The following is a 12,189-nucleotide window of genomic DNA, read 5'->3' on the forward strand; positions in this document are numbered from 1 at the left end:
CCAGCTAGGGCTCCAACCATTTATCCTTCAAACGGGTACATTCTTAAGAGTGAATGGAGGCACTAATCAGACAGGATGCTAAAATAGTAGGCATAAACTCAAATTCTCCCTGGCAAAGGGGATGACAAAATCTTTCCACCGTTGGGGTTGTTAGTATAACACCTATTTTGGTCCAAGAAAAATGACAACTCTGGCTTTTCCATTTAGTTTTTGTTTTTTTAATCACTTTTTGGTGTGCTCTGAGTTTATAACTTCTAGGATGTTCTCTGTAAATGTTTTCGCTCAAGAGGGGAATGGTTTACTAATTTGTTGATCATCAGCCCACCAGTGTATTTTATCAAAATGCAAAGATCACCCGTTTTGTAACTAGTCCAGGTTGGCTGCCCTCTGCAACTGAGGCAGCCTCCAGGCTGGCCCTTCCAACTCTCAGTTAGTATGTATTAAACATAAATTAATTTGAATATTAATCTTAAAAACATAATTTAAAAATTATATTTTCTTTAAAAATATGTTAACTTCCAAAGCCAAATATCGATGTCCATTAAAAGAGTTTCCATGGGGGAAGACAGAAGAGAGTATATGGGGGATAAATGGTGATGGAAGAAGACTTGGCTTGGGGTTTCAATATAATACTTGGCTTGTATTCTATTGAACACACAGTACAATATACAGATGATGTATTATAGAATTGTACACCTGAAACCTATATAATCTTATTAACCAATGTCACCCCAGTAAACTCAATAAAAAAGAAAAATGGTTCTTGTTTCTTTGAACAATATAGATAATAAAATTAGCAAATATATCTAAAAATAAATTTATTCTTTTCGTTTTCTGGATTAGTCCCATACACTCTGCTTATCAGTTGGCAGTATCTCTGTTTTTCTAAGCCACACACACTACTTCAGCTTTAATTAAAAGGCCTGTTGCCATAGTTTCTCAGAGAACAGCTCAAGGCATGCTTGAGTCCATTTTCTTGCAGTTTCTAAAGAAACTGTATATAGCAGTAGCCAGCCAGAATTTCCCAGTTTTACCTCCCACCCAGTACAGCATACTATTCAGACATGGAGTGAGGTATTCTAAATATTTTTTAAAAGTCTAAACAACTAGGAATGTTGTTTAGAATTCAGTCTTTGGCTTCCTCTCTTCTGCCACATGGGTAGGTAATGGAAGCAGCAGGCTACAGCTTAGGCAGACAACAGACCGAGGGGGAATTCAGCCTAACAAACACACCGCATCCGTGGAAAACACCAGCACGTTTTCCCTTCTGATAATAATGAAGAAAATGCACTGTATTTACATGTTATAATAATCATATTGCTTCATATTTCCTAATAACTCAGAAATGTACATTCCATTATGCTTGGAAAGGAACTCTCAGAAAATAGATTAAAAAATGGAAATGTGTTTCTTGAAGCATTCCAAAAATTAAAAAGTAGAGCTCAGAGAACTTAATTTCTTAAAGCTAAAACTTAATTCCATCTGAGTCCCTATCCTGCTTTCAAATGGCAATTACTGCTATCTCTAGGTCTTGAAAAGCTAGCTCAAAGGTTATTCTGAGCTTTCAAGGTTAAAGAATGTATATCAACACTGATCCCATGAACTTAAAAAAGGCAAAGCCAGTTCAGCTCGTTGTAATTCAGTCTCACTTTCCTGCTCCTAGGTAGCTATGAGCATGTACTGTGCAGGCAAAAGGACCAGGGTTGAAATTTCAGCACTGGGAGCCATGTGACCTTAGGCAATGATAATTAAATGAGATAGGACATATGTGAAGATAGGAAAGCTCTCAGAAAAGGCAGCTAGTATCATTTCTGCATAACTAGGTCATCTCCAGGACAGGATGTGGGGCAGGATGAGGTCTCACAATTTTCAGAAAAGCTTAAAATCATCCTGCTTCTTTTGACTATCATTTTAAGAACTAATACAAACTACTCGGTTATACTGATTTTTCCAACTTAAGTATTACACAAATTATTTGATTTCTTCATTCTGTAGCATTAAACTTCCTTTTATTCTCTCTTTTCTGAACAAGACGAAGAGTTTCTTAAAAGTACTTGAGAGATAGAAAGACCATATTTCCAACGGAAGCTTAGGGAAATTAAAGATGCCCTGTGCGTGTTAGATGATAGATACTCACTAATGAATAAATGCACGGTGAATGAATGAAGATTCCCTATCATAGCTATTATGCTATGTGTCCCTTTATCTTTCAATTCAATAGGCTTAAGTATTTTTTAAAATGACATTTATGCCCAGCCAGTGTGGCTCAGTGAATTGAGCATCGTCCCATGGACTGAGAGGTCCCGGTTCGATTCCCAGTCAGGGCACATGCCTGAGTTGCAGGCTCAAATCCCAGTAGGGAGCATTTAGGAGGCAGCTGATTGATGTTTCTCTCTCACATGGATGTTTCTTTTTTTTCTTTTTTGTTATAGATGTCTCTCCTTTTTCTCCCATTGACACCCTCCTTCCAAGCCTGCCCCTACCCCAGCATTGTTGTCTATGTCCATGGTTACACATACATGCATATAAATTCTGTGGTTTATCTCTTCCCTCACATCCCCCCTCCCTGTCCCCCTCTTTTGGGGTTTTTCAGTCTGTACCCTACTTCTATGTCTCTGGGTCTATTTTGTTCATCCTCTTGTTTTGTTCTTTATATTTCACAAATAAGTGAGATCATGTGGTATTTGTCTTTCTCCAACTGGCTTGTTTCACTTAGGCTAATACTCTGCAGGTCCCTCCATCACATGGATGTTTCTATCTCTCGCTCCCTCCCTCCCTGTCTAAAAAATCAATAAAAAAAGCATTTTTTTAAAAATGACATTATTTTCACTGATTCTCATAATGATCTGTAAAAAGATATTACTATTTCTAGTTTATCAAAAGAGAAAATAAACCTCAAGAATATTAGGTGACTTACCCATGGTAAACTAAGCAACAGGGCTTGACCTTAGGTCTTTTAATGCTAAATCAGGACCCTCTCCACCATAGCACTCTGCACGGTCAGGATCCTGTCCACTGTACCACTCGGCTTCTCACAGGGCCCTATCACTGCAGCATGGTGAAGGAAGCCTGAGAAATATTTCCCCAGAGAGTTTCTGTAGCCACTATTCCTGAATATGCACTTCTTCACTGTCAAAGCAAAACGAATAAACTTGGACTACATCCCCATGAAGGGTACCTCCTGTGCTGCAGGAAGAAGATCTGAGCTGGAATTTCAAGTTGTAGACTGTGGATTAGGAACGACTTTCGGAATTACTATTTCTCCAAGTATCACAAGTAATTTACAGAATGTTATCTACAACATCTCACACCAGAACAACGGTGAGAACTAATGCTCAACCTGCCCCGCTAAAAGGAATTACCCAAGACACATTTTCACCGGGTACAGATTTTTTAAAATGATCCTAATCCTATCTGGTCAAGGATATCTAGCCATTTTACTGAGGGAGTTCTTAATTGGGATCTATTTCTGTCCTAAGAATCCACAGATGAGCATTAAGAGAGTAGGCACTTGCCCTGGTTGGTGTGGTTCAGTTGGTTGGAACATCGTCCTGTACACCAAAAGGTCATGAGTTTGATTCTGAGTCAGGGCACATACTTAGGTTGTGGGTTTGATCCCTGCCTGGGCGCATATGGGAGGCAACTGATCAACTGATGGATGTTTCTCTTTCACATGGATATTTGTTTCTCTCTCCCTCTGTCTCTCCCTCCCCCTCCCTCTCTCTAAAAGTCAATGAATAAATCGTTGGGTGAAGATTAAAAAATAAAAAAAAAGAGGGCAGGCACTTGAATGTATATGTCTTATGTATTTCTAATATTTCTAGAGATGTAGACCATAGCTTTCATCAGATTCACAGAATGCCCTCCAAAGGTTAAGATCTGCGAGAGAACTTCGAAGAGTAGAGATTAGACCTCATTATTACAGAATGTTTTAAAATTTTAAGTTTCTATTTATGCAAATTTCTATTATACTACGTCGCTTTTAAAAATCTTCTCAAATATACTTGGGATTCCTTTGGAACACCCTACAGTAGCTTTCAAAACAAGAGGCATGTAGCCTACAGCTGAGTGGATAGTGGCAGACATTTATTTATTTAATGATTGTTAATGATTCTCCAGAGTTGGTCAGTTCAATATTTAAAACTTGTTAATGGGCTACTTCTTAATGTGAAAGTTCTACACTCTTTATACATAGCATCAATCATGATTAATTGTATGTTTTCTGCAAAATCTGGAGGTAGTTCTATAATCTCTATTTGGTTTTCAGAAATTGGAGGAAAATCTGGAGAATATTAGATTGAAAAAAAATTTTTTTTCAAATGAAAATATATTGAGTTTAGATTTCTAAAACTCTATTTAATAATCAATAAATGGAATCTTCAGTATTGCATGAGTTATGAGTAGCAATACACCAGCTTCATCTTACTAGATGGCAAAATGCTGCAAGATTTTCCCAAAAGTAAATAAGTAAAAAGAGAAAAGCAATGGGCTTAAGGTAGACTGTGGGATAAACTAATTAAAAACAAAACATGGTTCTAGTTACAGTAAAGTGAAACGTCTCCCACTGAACACATTTACACAACGAAACAGAATGCACTGAGCAGTCATTTGAGGATTCTGAAAAGTAGATAGTAGCAATAGACTTGGAGTTTTTAAAAGGCCAGAATTTGATGTGCCATGAAACCAGTGGTGAGTTTGCCATATTTACCTCCAGTATCCCCAGGACTGAAAACAAGGCAGCAATGCACCTGAAACCCCAAACTGGCTGGATACTGAGGCTCAGACAGAGAGAGCTCCCGGAGGAGTTTCTTTATTCTGGCTTGAGGAGTGAGAAAGGGAATGCTTAAGACTGAGAGTGCAGAAATCCCCCGTATTTTTCCTTCTTTGAGTCTCTTAAGCCCCAGAATTTAAGCAATCCCACAGACAAAGACATTAGAAGTCCCCATGGAAGAGGAAACCTTCCTCTGATCCCAGAGAATGAGACAAACCCCCATCACTTTATATTCTCTGTCTTTCTTCCCATCACTTGGTCCTGGACACGAGCACAGTCACAGAAATGTGCAATGAGTGGGATAACAAAACCCCAATTTTCTAACCAAACAAAAAGAAATCTGAAAGTACTACCAACCATGCAGAAATTCCAAGGAGTAAATGGGAATACTATTAGGTCAACAAATTAAACAATTTAGATGAAATGAATAAATTCCTTAGAAAAATAAAACTTGTCAAACTGTCTGAAGAAGAAATAGAAAATCTGAATAGGCATATAAAAAAGTAAAGAAATTGAATACTTAAATTTTAAGTTGATAACTTAAAATATTCCATAAAGAAAACACCAGCCTCAAATTACTTCACTGATAAACTCTTTCAAATATTTAATAAAAATAATAACAATAATTCACAAACTTGGAGAATAAAAAACACTCAAAATGGATTATAGACTAAATGTAAGAACCAAAACTATAAAACTTCTAGAAAAAAAAAAAAGTATAAAATTTTCATGACCCTGGGTGAAGCAATGAGTTCTCAGATATGAAACCAAAAAACACAATCCATAAAGGAAAGTAACTCATAAATTGGACTTAATAAATATTTAAAACTTTTGTACTAAACAATATACCATTAAGTAAATGAAAAGACAAACCGTAGTATAAGAAAACATTTGTAAATCATATGTCTGTTAAAGGACTTGTATCTAGAATATATAAAAAACTCTCACAACTCAATAAAAAGACAAAGTACCAATTTAAAAAATGGGCAAAGATTAGCCCTGGTGTGATTCTGTCCAGTGCAGTGGTTCTATCTGCCTTCTCTCCCATCTAAGCATGTGTCAACACCCCATGGAAGACTCAGTGGACATGGACATGAGCTCCCTGAGACTCTAGAACTATCTTTTTGGTTGTGAAGTAAAGGCTGACAGAAATTCTCACTTTGAGATGGATAATGATGAAAATGAGCACCAGTTATCTTCCAGAACTGTCAGTTTAGGGGCTAGTGCAAAGGATGAATTGCACATTATTGAAGCAGAGTCAATGAGTTATGAAAGCAGTCCAATTACAGTAATATTGGCAACTTTGAAATGTCTGTAAAACCAACAGTTTCCCTGGGGGCTTTGAAAGAATATATATAGTCTTACAGTTGTAGTGTGTTTCAGGGACTGTGCAGATGAATTGACAGCACTTAGCAGCTGTGGGAAAAAATTCAGTGTCAGAAGATGAAGAGGAGGAGGATGTGACAGTCCTGAGTATATTTGGAATGTGATCTGCCCCTGGAAGTGGTAGCATTTCCACAGAATAAAAGGAAAACTTGCTGATGAAGAAGATGAAGATGATGATGATGATGATGATGGTTTTGATGATGAGGAAGCTAAAGAAGCTCCAACAAAAAAAATTATATGATTTTATACACCAATAATGAACTGTCAGAGAGAGAAACCAAGAAAACAATCCCATTTACCATTGCAACAACAACAACAAAATTAAGTGCCTAGGAGGTAAAAGACCTATACTTGGAAAACTACAGGTCACTGAAAAAATAAATAGTGGAAGATACAAACAAGTGGAAGCATACACCATGTTCATGGGTTGAAAGAATTAACATCATTAAAATGTCCATACTACCCAAAGCAATCTATACATTCAATGCAATCCCTATTAAAATAGCAATAGCAGCCCTGGCCGGTTTGGCTCAGCGGTTAGAGCGTCTGCCTGCGGTCCGGAGAGGCCCGGGTTCGGTTCCCGCTAAGGGCATGTACCTCGGTTGCAGTTTGTCCCCGGCCCTGGTTGGTCGTGCGGGTGGCAGCCACTCGATGTGTCCCTTTCACATTGATGTTTCCCTCTCTCTCTCTCTTCCTCTCTCTCCCTCCCACTCTGTCTGTACAAAAAATGGAAAAATGTCCTCGGATGAGGATTAAAAAAAAAAAAAAACAAATAAAATAGCAATAGCATATTTCACAGATCTAAAACAAATATTCCAAAAATTTACATGGAACCAAAAAAGACCATGATTATCCCCCGCAATCTTCAGAAAGAAGGACAAAGTTGGAAGGATCACAATACCAGATATCAATCTATACTACAAAGCCATTATAATCAAAACAGCCTGGTACTGGCTCATGAACAGGCATGTAAATCAGTGGAACAGAACAGAGAATCTGAAAATCAACCCACACCATTATGGTCAATTAATATTTGACAAAGGAGGTAAGAGTGACAATGGAGTAAAGACAGTCTTTATAATAAATGGTGTTGTGAAAACTGAACAGCAACATGCAAAAAAATGCAACTAGACCACCAACTTACACCATACACAAAAATAAACTCAAAATGGATAAAAGCCTTAAATGTAAATCATAAAAGCATAAATATCCTATAAGAAAATGCAGGCAATAAAATCTCAGACATCTCTCAGAGCAATATCTTTGTTGATATGTCTCTGAGGGAAAGAGAAACACAGGGGAAAAAAATAAACAAATGGGACTACATCAGATTAAAAATTTTTTGCACAGAAAAAAAAAAAAAAAAAAAAAATCAACAAAACAAAAGGGAAACCCACCGTAAGGGAAAGCATATTTGCCAATGATTCATCAAATAAGAGGTTAATCTCCAAAATATACAAAGAACTTATACAACTCAACACCAGGAAGACAAACAATCCTTAAAACAAAAAATGGGCAAAGGACTTGAATAGACACTTCTCCAAAGAAGACATACAGATGACCAATAGACATATGAAAAAACGCTTAAGGTCACTAATCATCAGAGAAATGCAAATAAAAACTACAATGAGATATCACCTCAAACCAGTCAGAATGGCAACTATCAATAAATCACAATAAATCAACTAAACAACAAGTGCTGGTGAGGATGTGAAAAAATAGGAACCCTAGTGCACTATTGGTGGACTGGTTCAGCCACTGTGAAAAACAGTATGGCGTTTCCTCAAAAAATTAAAAATGGAACTGCCTTTTGACCCAGTGATTCTACATCTGGGTATGTATCCTAAGAATCCTGAAACATGAATCAGAAAGAATATATGCACCCCTATGCTTATAGCAACGTTATTTCAATAGGCAATATCTGGAAACAGCCCAAATGCCATCAGTAGATGAGTAGATTAAAAAGCTGTGTACATGTACACAATAGAATGCTACATGGCTGTAAAAAAGGAGAAACTCTTACGTTTCATGAAAGCATGAATGGACCTGCAGATTATTACGCTAAGTGAAATAAACCAGTCAGAGAAAGACAAATATCACATGATTTCACTTATTTTTGAGTCCAAAGAACAAAATAAACTGACAAACAAAATAGGGTCAGAGGCATGGGTGCATGGAACAGACTGACAGATCTCAGAGGAGAGAGGGTGGTGGGGGGACTGGAAGAGATTAACCAAAGAACATATATGCATATGTGCAATATATCCATAGCCCATAGAAACAGACAATAAAGTGGTGAAGGCCTAAGAGGGGCAGGGCAGGGGCAGGGTGGAGGGAGGAAAAGGCAAAGCGAGAGAGGGAAGGGGGGGAATGTGGGATATCTGCAATAGAGTCAACAATCATAAATAAATAAATAAATAAATAAATAAATAAATAAAAGGAAGGGAGGGAGGGAGGGAGGGAGGAAAAAGGAAGAAAGAAAGAAATCTATATGAAATACTCTGGCCAAAAATGCACAAACATTAAACCAGAAAGAAAAAGACTCAAAGCCATTAACACCAAAATCAAAAAGTCAAGAATCTACCCGGCTGGTGTGGTTCAATGGATTAAGCATCCTCCCATGGACTGAGAGGTCCAGGTTTGATTCCAGGTCAGGGCATGTGGCCGGATCTGGAGCTCAATCCCCAGTGGGGGGCATGCAGGAGGCAGCTGATCGATGTACCTCTCTCACACCAATGTTTCTATCTCTCTGACCCTTCCTCTATCTCTAAAAAAAAAAAAAAAAATCAATAAAAGTGTGTTTTTTTTTTTAAATCAAGAATCTTTTAGAAACAGAAAAATATTCCTAAAACACAGAAAGAACCTAGTTCTGCAGATGACACTGAAGCAAAAATGTAAACAAGTATAGAAAAAAGATGGCAATCATCCCAAAGTGGAAGCAAAAGTAATGAATTATGAGAAGAATTGCTCCAGATGACCGACCAGGAGGCGATTCAAGATCTCTAACAGTGGAGGAAATCTCTTTAAGAAAATCATTTAAACTGTTAAAATCTTCCACCTTATTCCATTTCTGTAACAGCTGATATTTGGCTGTCCTTTTTATAATGCAGAGTGAGAACTTGTCCTACTGTGTCTGTGGTCTAGGTTCCATTGCTGTCGTCCAAAATGCCTGTTTAGCTTTTAGAGCTGGAACTCATCCACCCTTTCTTGGTTTTAATATGTGTGGAATGTTATGATAGGGCATAGTAGTGGTGGTGGTCAGACAAATGGAAGTAGTCCAGAGACAAAAATATACATGTGAAATAAACTCAGTATTTTAATAAAGTAAAAAATAAATAAATTTAAATGGGCAAATATTGGAACATTTTACCAAAGAGGATCTATGAATTGCTAATAAGCACATGAAAAACTGCTCAAAATCATTAGTCATTAGGGAAAAGCAAATTAAAACTAGAGATACCACTTTAGACCACATTATTCAAAGAGACAGGCAATAACAAGTATTGCCAAAGATATGGAGAAACTGGAACCCTCATGCTTTGGTGGTGAGAATGTTACATTGCATAGCCTCTTTGGAAAACAGTTTAACAATTTCTTAAAAAGTTAAACATAAACTGACAATATATGCTAGCAATTCTACCCCGAATATAGGCCAGCAATTCTACCCTAGACATATGCCCAAGATAAATAAAGATATATCCCCACTCAAACATTTTAAGCAAATATATATTATAGAATATGTATATTATGAACTCCCCAAGACAATGTTATAATTTGTGCTTTAAAAATTATATGCATTTTTTTCCTTTATTGATTTTTAGAGAGAGAGGAAGGAAAGGGAGAGAGAGATAGAAACATCAATGAGACAGAACATCCATTGGCTGCCTCCAGCATGCCCCCCACTGGGGATCTGGCCCACAGCCTGGGCATGTGCCCTGACCAGAAATCAAACCAGCGACCTCTTGGTGCATGGTTTGACGCTCAACCACTGAGCCATACCAGCCAGACTATATGCATTTTTAATTAAGAGAAATAAAATAGTTTTTTCTATGTATCTTGATATTTGGCATTTCTGATGCTCTTTATTCAAATTCACTGCATTTCTAAAAAATAACTGAACAAAGATTACCAAAGCACACCATTTGGCCCTCACCAGGCATGAACACATAAAATTGCCCCTGATCTTTTCTCTTAAGATCATGACAAATTAAAGCAATACCACTTGATGCCAACGTGATTGTAAACAAAACATCAATTCAAGCACTGGAAATGGGTGACAATACTGGTGATAAGGTAAATTTGTTACAAGATAATTCAGCATATAGTTACATTGATTTTTTTTCAGATTAAGAACTAAAATGAAAACATTAAATATTAAAACTTTTGTTTGAAACTCTTACATCAAAGTATGAAAATCTCTTCAATAATGAATAAAAATGTCAGGGAATATTTTAAACTCGTTTTTAAAAGTGCTCGAATCTGTATTTTCTAAGTGACCACAGGATGTCAACTAAGGCATAACTGTGTGACTCAAATAAAAATGAAAAGCATCTGTCTCCTTCCCTTTAAGTAAAGTAAAAGAAGGATACAGAACTTTAGAAAGTTACAGAATCCATGAAAATTGAGAATTAAACTGAATTGTAGAAAATGTCTAATATTCATTCGTTTAGGGAACGTTTACTGAACTTCGCTCTGTGCCAGACACTGAGCTAAAAACTAGAGATTTACACTACCTTCAAGATACAACCATGTAGGAAAGACAAATAGAAACCTAAATTATGATTATGAGGTGCAAGCCAAGAAAGTTTCCTGGAGGAGATGACCTATGAACCGGGTTTTAAAGAGAAAGCAGGAGTTAGTCTTTTGTACCCAAGTGTTTTGTTACTGTTGTCGTCTTTAGGGGTGAGTGAGCAGACAGAGGAAAGGAAGAGAAAGAGAAGCTTCTCGGATGGAAATACCATGGACAAAAGCAATAATCCTAAAAGGCCACAGTCTGCTTGGATTATTACAAGTGTGGACAAATGGGTAAGCTAGACCTATCACAAGGATATCAGTATAGGAATGGCTCTGATGTTATATTAAGAATGTTGACCTTCATTACCTTGAAGGAAGTAGGAAACCACTAAGAGATTTTAAGTAGGAGAGGAAAATGATTTACCTAACCCTTTCTTGCCTACCTCTATGATGCTTGGGAAAAGTCCATATCCCGAGCTTCACCCAGTCTGAGGGATGGCCTGTGACACAGTTCTGACCCCTCGAGTATAAGAAATCTAACTGGAAAGGCTTCTAACAAATATTTTTATTTTTCTGATGAATATCCCTCCTTGGCTGTCTCTGCTCCTTCCCTTCTTCCTTGCATGGATTTGAGCATTATGTCTGGAGCTGTGGCAGCCATCCTGCAACCATGAAGGAAAGGCCACGATTATCCCAAATACATTGGCAATGGCACAGTGGTGCGGCTCAGGCAAAGCCGGTGGCATCTCTAGACTTCTTGCTATAAAAGAATATAAATCCTTGTTTATTAACACCCACTTTATGTTGAGGTTACTTGAATATGAATGGCTCCGTGAGTGATAAAAGTTTTAATAATTCATTTATATTTTAGAATGATCCTTATAAAATTAGTGTGTATGGAGTGGGAATGGGGAAGCAAGGAGATTTCTCTGGAGTTTTATTATGGGGCCTAAGCCAAGATAAGCCCAATGGGTATAGTAAGAAAGGCAGACCCAGAGATATTTTAAAGAGAAGACAGACAGGGCAAGATGGATAAGGAAGTTTTCTGTTATATCTTTCAGATTTCTAGTTTGAGAAACTATAGGGGGTAGAGAAGGTACTACCAGTCTCCAAAACAGGGAATGATGAGTTCAGTATTTAGTTTGAGGTACCCACGGTGTGCCATGTCAAAATGAGAAAGCAATTGACTCTCTGTATCTGAAGATCAAGATGAGGTCTGATTTTGAGATACAGATTTCAAAGTAACCATTATATGAGGGTAACCTAAAACAGTAAGTGTGATGTGGTCAAACAAGTAA

The 12,189-nt window shown here is 37.3% G+C and overlaps 1 protein-coding gene and 1 pseudogene across 3 annotated transcripts in view; one reads left to right on the top strand and one right to left on the bottom strand.

Annotated features, from left to right (window-relative positions):
• Positions 1-12,189, bottom strand: part of DST (dystonin) — a 432,181-nt gene that overhangs the window by 411,125 nt on the left and 8,867 nt on the right. The window lies entirely within an intron of this gene.
• LOC118621591 lies at positions 5,841-9,163 on the top strand (annotated as a pseudogene).

This window comes from Molossus molossus, unplaced genomic scaffold (genome assembly GCF_014108415.1).
Source record: "Molossus molossus isolate mMolMol1 unplaced genomic scaffold, mMolMol1.p scaffold_m16_p_8, whole genome shotgun sequence".
Classification (NCBI taxonomy): Eukaryota; Metazoa; Chordata; class Mammalia; order Chiroptera; family Molossidae; genus Molossus; species Molossus molossus.